This window comes from Macrobrachium nipponense, chromosome 10, assembly GCF_015104395.2.
Source record: "Macrobrachium nipponense isolate FS-2020 chromosome 10, ASM1510439v2, whole genome shotgun sequence".
Lineage (NCBI taxonomy): Eukaryota > Metazoa > Arthropoda > Malacostraca > Decapoda > Palaemonidae > Macrobrachium > Macrobrachium nipponense.
Genome location: NC_087204.1, coordinates 46,799,109 through 46,813,605, shown reverse-complemented (window position 1 = coordinate 46,813,605; position 14,497 = coordinate 46,799,109). Strand labels below are relative to the sequence as shown.

The 14,497-nt window shown below is 38.9% G+C and overlaps 1 protein-coding gene across 5 annotated transcripts in view; it reads right to left on the bottom strand.

Annotated features, from left to right (window-relative positions):
- LOC135223605 (uncharacterized) overlaps positions 1–14,497 on the bottom strand; it is a 910,537-nt gene that overhangs the window by 314,166 nt on the left and 581,874 nt on the right. The window lies entirely within an intron of this gene.

Here is a 14,497-nt window from a genome sequence, read left to right as displayed (position 1 = left end):
ATCCAAAAGAGGACAAAAGTTAAACTTTGCTCTTAATGCCTAATCTAAGTCAATTTCTCTATCAAACCGAACAGTTTTCAATCGTCACATTCAGAGGGTCCTAAAACCTTGATTCATGACTCAACTCAGATTTTTTAGTGGGAGCCATCAGATTCTGAATTGAAATTGGCAAAAACATATAATACAATAGATACACTGTTCACTTAGGCTAGTTTAATGATAATTCATGTTTCGGTCTCATGCTGCATTCTGACTCAAATCTAGTGCATTGCTCTATAACTCGCAAACAATTACTGGAGATTCATTCAATTAATCTATGTACTAAAAATGAATTCTGTTAAAATGTAATACTCTAATGTGTTGCAGATCTTATTTGTCTCTACGTATGAGAAAAAATGCAAAAAAAAAAAATGAATAACAGGATGAATTATTTAGGAACAATGATATTCTATTACAAGATCTTGAGATGGAATTTTCATAAGACTTGAATAAAACAAAAGCATATCAAATGAATAAGCTTTGGGGATTAAGTAAAATGAAACCGCTTACTAAAGTAATATAACTTTGTTGTAAGCACACTAATTACTTTATAAAAAAACATTTCCGCAAGATACCATCTTTTGAGAAACAGAGGAAGCAATATTACGTATATAGTTCTCAGAAGTCTTCCGTATCAAAGACATACTGACATTGAAAACCGTGCCGTTTAATGTAAATCATGATGTGAAGACGATCATCATACTTTGAGCTTTAGAATGGTTAACTTCATGCCCTTAAGTCTACTCGAATCATGAATACTTGTCAGATCTCTCTTCAAGGATCCTGCAACCACAAACTTATGACAGGGAGAAGGAACAGGAGGATGAGTGGCAACATCAGCAAATGCAATCAACTGCTTCTTTAGACCTTGCCACTAGTCACGAATATAGACAATAAGTAGCAAAGGTCCAAGACCACTATACTGAGGAACACCTGGAATGACATTGCTAAAGCTACTATACTGGCTATCAACAATGACCCTTTGGACTTTGTCCATTAAAAATTCATTTCAAATATTAGTGAAATATCCATCACTTCCCAAAACCTTAGTTTGTAGGTAAGTGCTTATCAAGAGAACTCTGGAGGATGGTAGATATTAACAAGAGAGCATCGCAAGTACAAAGGCATTTACGAAACCCAAACTATAATGCTGGCCTACATTCTGAGGGGCATGAGGATGGACTTAGTCCCTTAGGTCATGTAGCAACATTTCCTTTTCTCCAGTCAGAAGAAAAACTTGCAATTACACCTGACTTCAAGAAAATAGTCATCTTGGGAGCAATAATCAGCACTTAAAAAAACATTAGAAAATCTCGTGTTAACTACACAAGAAGTGGATAAGTGGGCTACTTCTATGTTAAAAAAAAAATTATTTAAATGATGCCACGAATGCCTATCCGCAGAGAGCCCTATTCCATTGTACATCCTGGTATGACACTCACCATGAACTTAATAAAGTTCTTCATGTGCTCATGAACAACAGGTATAACTATTCTATCATTAACCCCAGGTTCAACAACCTATTGCATCCTACCAGCCCCATAACCAAAACATCGCACCGGAGAAAAATTGTGCGTCACAATTGCATGGAGGAGGAAAAATGCACGCGAAATGTAATGAAACGAAACTTCTAATCAACTGGAGACAAGACAGAAATAGAGCTAATAATTTTCTGTCAAAATATTAAGACCAGGAATTTGATTACAAAGATTAAGACCAGAAATTTTATTATTATTAAAGAATAATACTCAGTCCAAAAACATGACCTTGAGAGAGGTACCCTGTCGTTTACCGCTTCAAAATCCTTGCACCCGACCATACTATGTGGTAATGAGATCCACAATACTAAGCTAGCACCTGTCAAGTCACTCTATTAAAGAGCAATTTTTAACCATTTTGTATTATATTACCAAAAAAGAGAGTCTGAAAGAGAAGAAATCATTTGTAAAACAAAAATAATATATGTACCAGATTACTGCCATAGCACATTCATAGAGGTCCTACTCATTCGAGAAATAAAACCCAAAATCAAAATGACAAACAAAGTACTCAGAAACAGAACAGAAGTGGGGAAGTAGAGGTGCACAAAAGGATAAGAAAATGATAACTCGACCATGTCATCTGGAATTGATGATACCCAATGAAACTGTGGCAACCCGAACAAGATTAAGATGAGACAATCAAGAAATAAATGTTAACAGAAAAGCAAATAATACAAAACCCAGCTATAAACTTCCACCCAAGGAACCGGAAATTCTGAGGGAAGGTAAAGCTTACTCACACTCTTCCTTCAATTACTAACACCCTCTTTTTTTTTTCCTCTTGCACTATTCGACAAGAGCCTTAGGCCGGGGGCACATTGAGACGCAGGCGACACAGGTAACACAGCACAGAGCAGGGCAGAAAACTGCATTTCACTATTTTGAATGAAAGTGCGCATATTGTCAAGCAGGACAACACAGCGCAGGGGCAGACCTGCTTCATCCTGCATCACTCAGTGTTTGAAACGCAGTTTTCTGCACATATGCGGCAAAGGAAGTAACTCACTCAGTAATCCACATGATATCATCCACTGACTGACAACGAGAGCGTACGGACATTTGATGATGACAGAAGTTTGGCCGAAGAAGGGAACCCACAACTCATAACTGCTTCACAAAAAATCCCGGACTCGACAATGACTTTGTTGATGGTGGTGAGAGTACTGTTGACCCTACAGCTCATGCCAGAGAAGTAAAGAAAAAGCAGAATGATGTTACTGCTCTGCTCAAGGAATTGATCTTAATAAATCATGAAGAGAGAATTATCCAGAGAGCACTTGATAGAAAAAAAATTGAGGAAAAATTTAGACAGGAAGAAAGAGATCCCCTTTATCATTTTTTCATGGCCATGTGCACATCGACGGCAAAAATGCCACCAGCCTTACAGCACAAGATAAAAAGGGATGTATTTCACATAGTTTCAGACGCTGAAGAAACCTTGCTCGGCATGTCTCCTTATCCCCAAAGCCATTCCTCCCACTCATCCTATGGTCCAACTTCTCATGCATGTACACCTACTGATATATCAGTCTTTCCCTGTGCTTTCAGAACAGTATCAGGACACATCCCCTGATTTCCAACCAAATTATTATATGATGTGAAAGTCATATGTCTTATAATTTTGTTAATTTCTGATAACTCTCTCGGAAAGACCCGAGTGCTTATCAAAATTGTTTTCCCTGTTATTTTTCCTTTTTACAATTATCCATTATAATGACATTATGGAGGCAATATTGCAGGTCAAAAGAAAAGGGAATTGTTCATCAGTGGATTTTTTTCCTCTATTCCTATATTGCAGAAACAAGACATGAAGGAAAATAAAACTGACATTAAAAACAACCAGTTTTTCTCTATTCCCGATTGGTTTTTGGGCGTTGCACCCTTCAGAAGATGTCACTTTGCATCATGTTATGCACCTCATCAAATTGTTCTCTGCTTAATCTGAAATAATTCTTGAATCTTGCATCAATCAACTCAGATGTTAAACCAAACGCACCATGGGTATCCCTCTTGGCCATGTACTCACTCCTACACAGTGATCTGTTTCCCCTACAAATGCAAATTGTAAGAATACCCACTGTAATATTGTGGAATAAATGGAGAATAAAAAAAAGATTCACTTAGATCACGACAGACACAGTCAGACACCAACTAAAGAAAATGCCCAACTGGAAGGCCCCAGGTCCCAATGAAGTCCATGGATACTGGCTCAAAAACTTCAAGGCCCAACACCCACAAATAGCAGAACAACTCCAGCATTGTATCACAAATCACCATGCGCCCAAATGGATGACCACAGGAAGAACATCCTTAGTACAAAAAGACAAGAGTAAGGGAAATATAACCAGTAACTACAGGCTTATCACCTGCCTACCAATAATGTGGAAGTTACTAACAGGTATCATCAGTGAAAGGCTATACAACTACCTAGAGGAGACAAACATCATCCCCCACCAACAGAAAGGCTGCAAAAGGAAGTGTACGGGCACAAAAGACCAGCTCCTGATAGACAAAATGGTAATGAAGAATAGTAGGAGAAGGAAAACCAACCTAAGCATGGCATGGATTGACTATAAGAAAGCCTTCGACATGATACCACACACATGGCTAATAGAATGCCTGAAAATATATGGGGGCAGAGGAAAACACCATCAGCTTCCTCAAATACACAATGAACAACTGGAATACAATATTTACAAGCTCTGGAATAAGACTAGCAGAGGTTAATATCAGGAGAGGGATCTTCCAGGGCGACTCACTGTCCCCACTACTCTTCACAGTAGTCATGATTCCCATGACACAATACTGCAGAAGATGGATGCTGGGTACCAACTCAAGAAAAGAGGCAACAGAATTAACCATCTGATGTTCATGGACGACATCAAGGAAATAGATACCCCAATCCAGACTATAAGGATTGTATCTGGGGACATCGGGATTGAGTTTGGAATAGAAAAATGTGCTTTAGTCAACATACAAAAGGGCAAATTAAAAAGGACTGAAGGGATAAAGCTACCAGATAGAGTAACATCAAACACATAGATGAGACAGGATACAAATACCTGGGAATAATGGAAGGAGGGGATAAAAAACACCAAGAGATGAAAGACACGAACAGGAAAGAATATATACAGAGACTCAAAGCGATACTGAAGTCAAAACTCAATGGCAGAAATGTGATATAAGCCATAAACACATGGGCAGTGTCAATAACCAGATACAGCACAGGAATAGTGGAATGGCCGAAGGCAGAACTCCACAACATAGACCAGAAAACTAGGAAGCATATGGCAATACACAAAGTACTACACCCAAGAGCAAATATGGACAGACTATACATAACACGAAAGGAAGGATGGAGAGGACTACTAAGTATAGAAAACAGAGCACTGGGGCAATATCTGAAAACCAGTGAAGATGAGTGGCTAAAGAGTGCATGGGAAGAAGGACTGATAAAAGTAGACAAAGACCCAGAAATATACAGACAGGAGAATGACAGACAGGACAGAGGACTGGCACAATAAACCAATGCACGGGCAATACAAGAGAGAGGCTAAAGAACTAGCCAGCGATGATACATGGCAATGGCTACAGAGGGGAGAACTCAAGAAGGAAACAGAAGGAATGATAACAGCGGCACAAGATCAGGCCCTAAGAACCAGATACGTTCAAAGAATGATAGATGGAAATAACATCTCTCCCATATATAGGAAGTGCAATACAAAAAATGAAACCATAAACCACATAGCATGCAAATGTCCGGCACTTGCACAGAACCAGTACAAAAAGAGGCAAAAGCCCTCCACTGCAGCCTGTGCAAGAAACATCAGCTACCTTGCAGTAATAAGTGGTACGAGCACCAACCTTAGGGAGTGATAGAAAACGATCAGGCAAAGATCCTCTGGGACTATGGTATCAGAACAGATAGGGTGATACGTGCAAAAAGACCATATGTGACGTTGATTGACAAAGTCAAGAAGAAATTATCACTCATTGATGTCGCAATACCATGGGACACCAGAGTTGAAGAGAGAGGAAAAAAATGGATAAGTATCAAGACCTGAAAATAGAAATGAGAAGGATATGGGATATGCCAGTTGAAATTGTACCCATAATCATAGGAACACTAGGCACGATCCCAAGATCCATGAAAAGGAATCTAGAAAAACTAGAGACTGAAGTAACTCCAGGAATCATGCAGAAGAGTGTGATCCTGGCTAGAAATGGCGCACATAGTAAGAAAAGTGACGAACTCCTAAGAAAGTAGGATGCAACCCGGAACTCCACACTATAAATACCACCTAGTCAAATTGGAGGACTGTGATAGACCAAAAAAATAATAATAATAATACTGCTTCTCAATATGCGCACCACACCTATGCTGCCCTGTGCTGACATGAACTGCTCTGCCCTGAGTCTCCCCTGCTCTGCCCTGCCCTATGTCTTACAGTGGGGCAGATAAGAGTAATTTTTTAGAAGAATCGTGCAAATGATGATACAAGCATCAAATCTGGCACAATTGTTCTCCAAGGGATACTAATCAAATCTGCCCGATTGGCCAACTGAAAATCCAAAATATCAGCCATTTTTCAAGATTTTTTTAGAAGAATCGTGCAAATGATGATACAAGCATCAAATTTGGCACAATTGTTCTCCAAGGGATAATAATCAAATCTGCCCGATTGGCCAATAGAAAATCCAAAATGGTGGCCCTTTTTACAAGATGGCCACCAAAATAATCACCTGAAGTTGATGTTTTGCACAGAAATATTTGCAGTTGTCCGAACTGCATGACCTCAGAGTGGATTCTTATGTTTTTAAGCCTGCCGATGTATATTTTCTACTTTATAATATGGTTAAGGCACTGTATTTAAGGAGTGATTGTCAGGTACTACCATGGCACATTGGTGACATCACTGCTGTGAAACTCAGTATGGTGTTCAGTATCAGCTAAGTAGGAAAATAATGTTGGCATCATACTGCAACAACCTACTAGTATCCCAAATGCTGCCTAATCAACCCCAAATCAGTTAGGCAGCCGCACCTGAATGGACAGGACATGCCAGTACAGGAGAGCTGAACCAAGGATAACAGGGTTTTAGTTATCTGGATGGTGTACAGATCGCACGGGACTTATGACACTGGATGAACGATTGGACTAGGTGTATGGCATATACATGTACAGGGTGGTAAAAGGATAAACCCTCGACCCTGAACGTCATCATAATCATGGATGTGAACTCTACTGGATGATTATGGAAAATAGACTGGACCAAGTGTTGCCTATGTCAGGAGGTTAAGAAAGAAGATCTGAAATCTCCCCAAGCCAATCCTGCCAGAAGAGGGGATGATGGATATATGAACCTGGCAAAGAATATTCCTTTGTTTCACTCACTCAATGCGCTACCAATCAAGCTAGACCCTGCAAGACTTGACAAAGGTTCTGGGATAGAGGAAACGTTGAGAAAAAATAAGGCACAATATCATGAGAGTTGCAAGTCATGTAGGTACTAGTGATGAAGGCAGCAGAAGTAAGACTCCACAAAAGCTCCAAGAAACTAAAATAAAAGAATGCTTCTTCTGCAAAACTAAAGAAGGGGATCTTAGAGAAGCAATGACAATGCAAGTCAATAGGGGAATAAATGAATGTGCCAAAACATTCAGTGATACAAAACTTCTCGCCAAACTAAGTGCAGATGTCGTAGCCCAAGAAGTGAAATATCTCCCTGGCCGTTTGGTGGCATTGTATAACCGAGAACGGGCATACCTAAAGGTGTGGGAGCAAGAAAAAGCACAGGAACACTGGAAGGATGCATACCAAATTGCTTTCTCTGAACTAGTCACCTACATCTGCAAGATGAAAAATGCCAGTGAGAAGTCACCGATTTTCAAGCTTGCTGATTTGACCAAGCTTTACAAGCAGAGGCTGGAACAGCTTGGTGTTGACTTGCCTGATGTTTATCCTACTCAACTCAAGGATCAGCTGCTTTTGCACATTCCACAGCTGCAAGCTAATCGCCAAGGACGAGAAGTTCTGTTGGCTGTTGAAACTGATGTAGGGTCAATCCTATCAGAAACAACCCGTTATGGTGAAGCGACCCATCTAGCAAAACTGCTGGGATAATAAGACGAGACATGCTCCATCAGAAGTCGCATTTCAGCAGCCATTTTCCTGACAAAGACTTAGAACTGGCTGTGCCACCATCACTGCTTCAGTTTGTATGCATGATCGAACATGGCGCGGATATCAAGTCCTAACTTCATATGGAACATCGAAATCAGACTTTGCTACATCACAACTTCTACAGTACAACTGCTTCGCCAAATACAAGGAAGGAACGGGTGTCCACAGGCATTCCAACGACCAGGAGCCACATTTTGCAGTCTACATAGGCCTGTATGTGTTTGCCAAGACGAGGAAGAGACAAATAATTGAATGTTCCGTGAGAATGGGGTCAGCATACCATGTGACCGAGTCCTAGAAATCTCAGCACAGTTATGAGAAGCAGTTGTTGTGCAGTATGTGGAAGATGGAGTAATCTGTCCCCCAGTCTTGAGAAAGAATTTGTTTACAACTGGAACAGTTGACAACATAGATCATAATACAACTGCGACCACAGCTGAAATGTCTTTACATGGTACAAGTGTTTCATTCTTCAAACAAGAACTGGCTGAGGGAATTTCTAAGGAGAAAGTCCTAAAAGATGACTGTCAGCCATTCTCGCAACTGTTCATCTCAAGCCAGAACAGACAGTGTGACTTGCAAGAATTCATCAAGCACGAGAATCAGTCATACAGTAGCAAGCTTCATACGTGTCAAAAGTCACAACCCAGTGGGAGAACCAAAGGGAGATACAATCATCATTGACAGCTCAGCAATTTGCAACACAGTGAAGTCTCTGGATGCTGTGTCCCCATGTTGTCACGAAGAAGATGACAGTCAAATATTTGTTCATAGTAAGGATGCAACGACAGACAGGAGCAAGTCTATAATCATCAAGGCTAATGACACAGATGTGTTAGTCATAGCAATATCTGTACTGCCATCCTTCCAGAAACTAGGTCTTCAGGTAATGTGGACTGCCTTTGGGCAAGGAGCCCATTACGATGGATTCCAGTCCATGAGGTAGTTTCTGCAATTGGGCTTGAGAAAGCTAGAGGGATCCCCTACTTTCACACATTCACTGGATGTGACATTGTGTCTGCCTTCCTTGGGAAAGCGAAGAAATCTGCATGGCAGACTTGGAATGTATTTGATGAAATTACTGAAACATTCATCAATCTCAGCCAGCATCCAACATTGATACGTGATCTTGACATGCAGAGGCTGGAAAGATTCGTTGTCCGCATGTACGACAGATCAAGTGCAGACTCTGGTGTGGACGAAGCAAGACTAGATCTGTTTGCCTGCAAGCAGAAGCCATACAACTCAAGTCCACCAACCAACACAGGCAGCTCTCAGAGTACATGCAAAGTGTGCAGCCTACCAGGCTGGGATCACCTGGGGCCAGGCAACCCACTGTAATCCACACATGAGCAGTCCAGCTGAATGGGGGTGGACACAGAAAGGAGAAGCATGGCAGATACATTGGACAACACTACCACTGATTGCAGCAAGCTGTCAAAAATTGACAAAGTGCTCCTGTAAGAATATTTGCAAGGGAAGATGCAAGTGCTCTCAAGCAGAGCTTCCTTGCATATCATTCTGCAGCTGCATATGTGAACAGTAGCAGATCGAGAAGCAGCAGCACGGTATGCATAACTTTGAAAATGTACTAGCCGGGACAAAACTTAAGTAAAGAAAGACAAACATCTTGGTGGTCATCTTGAGAAATATGTCTCAAAGTGCTTTTTAAACAGGAAAATATAGTTTAGCAGGCTTCCAAACACAGGAATCCACACTTAGATCATGCAAATCAGATAACTACAAATATTTGTAAGGAAAACATCTACTTCGGGTGGTTATTTTGGCGGCCATCTTGAAAATGGCCGCCATCTTGGATTTTCAATTGGCCAGATTTGATTAGTATACCTTGGAGGACACTTTGCACGATTTTTCTGTTGTCTGCCCACTATCAGTATCATGGATCGTTCTCATTTGTTGACTTTGTCCAATAAAGGATGCGGTCTTCCAAAACGTGTCTGACCTCATAGTGAATCATTTAACGTCGACCTGTGATACCAACCTCATCCCAACCCCCACCCCCCAAAATACGGAAATTGTGAAAATGCCGACTTGAAATAATAAGACGTCAATGTATTGCACTGACATTATGTGCACATTCTTATGTTCTTTAATGAGTTCTTTTTATTATTATTATTTTGGTTTATCGTTAGCGCAAGCTCTGAATTTCTATGATCTGTGGTTCAAAAAAAGTGTATGTGCACAGCAAGTATACTACAGTTCATGAAGTCATTTTATTCAAAGTTACTAAAACAGTTCCTTAAGTGTACTTTTTTAAAGTGATTGCGCCGAACTTCTTTGCTTCACTGAACGATCAAGCACTCTGAGGTGGCCGCACTCCAAGAGCGTGAAACATCGCTGCTTACAACCATTCCATACCAATTGCCAATTCTGACTCGACAAAAACGTCCCGAGTAACCTCAAACCCGCTGGGGCCCCTCACTACGCTTCAAGGAAAAATTGGAAAAAATTTGCTTGTACAATATCTGATACGATTTGACAATTTAATCAGCATACATTGTATTTATTACTATATTTTTGTTTATATGTCGTCTTCAATGTAATATTTTTCTCATGTGATATTCATTTGTGCACGTATGCATGTCTAAACTTGAAAGAGCATCAACACTACAAAAGTAACAGGGAGTCTCCCTTCCACTCCGCATCTCTCTCTCTCTCTCTCTCTCTCTCTCTCTCTCTCTCTCTCTCTCTGGCTAGGTATTTTTTCTTTCCTTTTTGCAGTCGATGCAATATAGTATTGAACTTAATAAGGTAATAAGGTATTACATAAATATCTGTCTAAGTGTGTCTATCCGTACATGAGCATCAAGTTACGATGCACGGCATACGTAAAGGAGTCCCTCCAACCACGATATAGTGATGACAAGGTAGTCCCGCTCTACCGATGAATTTGGGACTCATTTGTGCTTGTGATTTTGTGACGTAACGCAAACCGGTCGAAGCGACAATTTACTGATGTAAACATCGGGATAATTGCCTTTTTGACACTTTGAAATGCGATTAAATAAATATCCCTCCATAGATTTAAGACGTGAATACGATTTTGGACATAAGAAATATTGTAGTTTATGTGAATATCGATACTGGAGAAATCGAATGGGCCTAATGTTGCAGAAATAAGGTTTTTTATGAGAAACTTTTAGAGACTAACGGGATTCTGGAGAGACTGAGGTCACGGGATTTTTTCGACGGTTTTTGTTAACTTCCCTGTCTTTGCCTTATGTGCATTTGGAACCACGTTATCACCTATTTTAAAGTTGATTTCCTTTTGCGAGTTGTCCGTTGGCACGAGTCCGCCTTTCAGTTCATGATTTTGTTAACTTTAAATAGCTTAATTGTATGATAACTGATAAAACTGTGAACCCCAATTTTATCACAAAATTTAACTATGTTTGTTTAACAAAATACATGAAGTGAAAGGCGGACTCAGCTTTAAAACAATTGACAACGAGGTTTCAAATGCACATTAGGCCAAGACGGAAGTTTAAAAAATCCGTCGAAAAATCCCGTGACATGAGTCTCCAGGATCCCGTTAGTCTCTTAAAACTTTCACGCACACACACACACACACGAAGCTTATTTGTGCAACATTTCGCCTATTCGATTTCTCCAATGTCGATTTTCACATGAATTATATTTCAAATCACCAAAATCGCATTTACCGCTTAAATCTATGGAGGGATATTTATTAAGTCGCATTTCAAAGTTTAAAAAAAGACAATTACCCCCATGTTTACATCAGCAAACTGTGGTGTCGACGGGTTTGCGTGACGTCACAGATTATGGTCGGTTACATAAATCTACACCGGACCTGAGCATGGGACTGACTACCTGTTGTTTCTATACCGTGCCTCTCTCTCTCTCTCTCTCTCTCTCTCTCTCTCTCTCTCTCTCTCTCTCTCTCTCTCTCTCTCTGTTATTATTTATAAAAACATACTTTTCAGAGAGAGAGAGCGCAAACGGACATTAATTCCGTAATTTACCTTAATCGATGTACCTATACGTGTAAACATACACCGGGTAAAAAAAAAAAATATAACATTGCATTTAGTAAAATATTATATAAAATAACGTACTGTATAAAATAATGTCAACAAAAATACTAGACCAAAGAAAGACAGGGAACTGAGAAGTGTTTCTTAACTCAAGTTACAAGAGAGACAAAGATGTGTATACTTTTTTTATTAACTGTATGATTTTTGTGAACTGTATAGTATCTCGTAAGTATACTCGATAACTGGGTGGAACTCCTACCATGTACTGCACTGTACTGCACGCATTCTTAAATGCAATGGTAGTAAATATTGTTTTAAACTGTATGAAAATGACAAAGTACCGGTTAGTATAGGCTGTTAATTACTTAAGAGTGCTGTAAATTATAAGGTGAGCAAGTTGCCGGTTGTTCAAGTATGGTTCCACATACACATTACTGTTCATATTCGTATGCTCTAACCTTTAAAACGAACTATTGCTTACGCACGTGATACCACCTTACTATTCGTTGTGATTTCATCTTTCCGAATTCAGGCCTTTGATTGCCCTAACTGGACTTTATCTAAAATTATAGAAAGGGCTATAGCAATATTGCTATCTCACCATCCTTTGCATTCTGGTCTTCCCATATTGTCCCATTCGCCATGTAATTAACTATCCTAGTAGTCAATTTTCTTCAATGAGGTTCAATACCACATAGTTAACAAGACGTTTTATTCCAGCTGCAATCAAATTGTGGAATGTGTTCGTCCGAACTGTTGGAACTGCAGAAGTTCCAAATCATGTGCAAATACTTTTAAGTTTATCAGACTTAAATAACTCACAATTCAAAATTTGTTTTATCTAGTTTAGCTTTAATTTTTTTTCTTATATAATCTATTCCTTATTTCTTTATTCCTTTTCCCGTACTGACGTGTTTCCCCTATTGGAGTCCTACGGCATTTTGCTGTGCCAACATGGGATGCAGTTCGGCTTATTTCCCACTTACCTTTGCAATAGTGCGGTTAGTTTTGTGCTGATCTCCTCCCAAAACAGCTTAAATCCTAGTGTGGAAGGAGTTTTTAATTTCACTGCCAAATTCTGATTCTAAGGTTTCACTGAATTACCTGTCCTTGAACATGTCAGACATGAGATGTAATTAAGACATGTTGATTATTGCATGAATTTATATACAAAACAGACTATATATATATATATATATATATATATATATATATATAAATATATATATATATATATATATATATATATATATATATATATATATATATATATATATATATATATATATATATATATATATATATATATAGCAGCAACTGCCGGTACAAGAGTCAAATGATGGAATCGGCCTTAATAAAAGAGATGCAGGAAATGAACATCTCAAAAGGGGCATGGGATTCAGATGTGATCGACAAAATTTTCATTCAAAACCAACGCTTAAGAAGATTAAAGGAAGATTATCAGCGGGGGTGACCTAAATTGGCTTACCTGTGGATGGATCTCTTGGTATAAATACCACCTTTTCTGTAAACTTTTCTCATTTATATACCTGAAGAGGGAGACAGCAGTCTCTGAAATATAGTACTTTTCTCTCTATATTTTGGTGTTTTTTATGGGCTCCTTTTATTAGATATTTATATATGTATATATAGATATATATAGATATATATATATTATAAATATATATATATAATATATATTATATATATATATATATAAAGGTTTTTGCCATAAAGGTAAAATGGAAAGCAAGATAGCCAAGAACTTTCAGTCTAGTACGACCCTTTACTAAGGCACAACTGATCATACAGAGGAAAAACATAGTAAAAGTAGGCTTGATATCCAAACTGACATTACAAGATTAGCAATAAGGTCGATTTCACTCTACAGAAACGAAGAAAAGTTAAGTATATCTTAGTTTTACCAGACAACTGAGCTGATTAACAGCTCTCCTAGGGCTGGCCCGAAGGATTAGATATTTTTACGTGACCAGGAACCAATTGATTACCTAGTAACGGAACCTACAGCTTATTGTGGGATCCGAACCACATTGTATCACGAAATGAATTTCTATCACCAGAAATAAATTCCTCTGATTCCACGTTGGCCGAGCCGAGAATCGAACGTCGGACCACCGGATTGGAAGCCGAGCTCGAAATGCACTCGGCCAACGTGGAACTACAGAAACGAGGAAACGCCTGAGGGCAAGATTAGCCATTTTTAGGCAGCCACACTTGAAGAGCACACACGTGGTCAACAGATGATTCATCCAGAAAACAATACATTTTGAAGAAACAAGGAGGTATATACAACTTATTTCAATGAAATTTACAAATATGTTCCCAAAAAATGAGTGAAAAGACGAAAAAAGGATATAAATATATCGAGCAAGAGAGAGAGAGAGAGAGAGAGAGAGAGAGAGAGAAACTATATACATGTGGGACTAATTAATTAGTAGTTCATTTATTTTAAGGTCCTTCATAAACATTTTTCAAATATATGGGTCCAAATGGTACAATCCCAGACTAAGATTTAGGTTGTTTTTATTAGTGATTTGTATAATTACTGATTCCAGTAAATTTCTTGAAACATAATCATTAGACCTAGCAATTACAGAGGTATCCCCCCAGTTTAATAATGAGATTTTTCACTTAGATGGATAAATAGTGCATTTGAAGTCTGGGCTGTTCTAACTGAATACATATACTGCTTAATA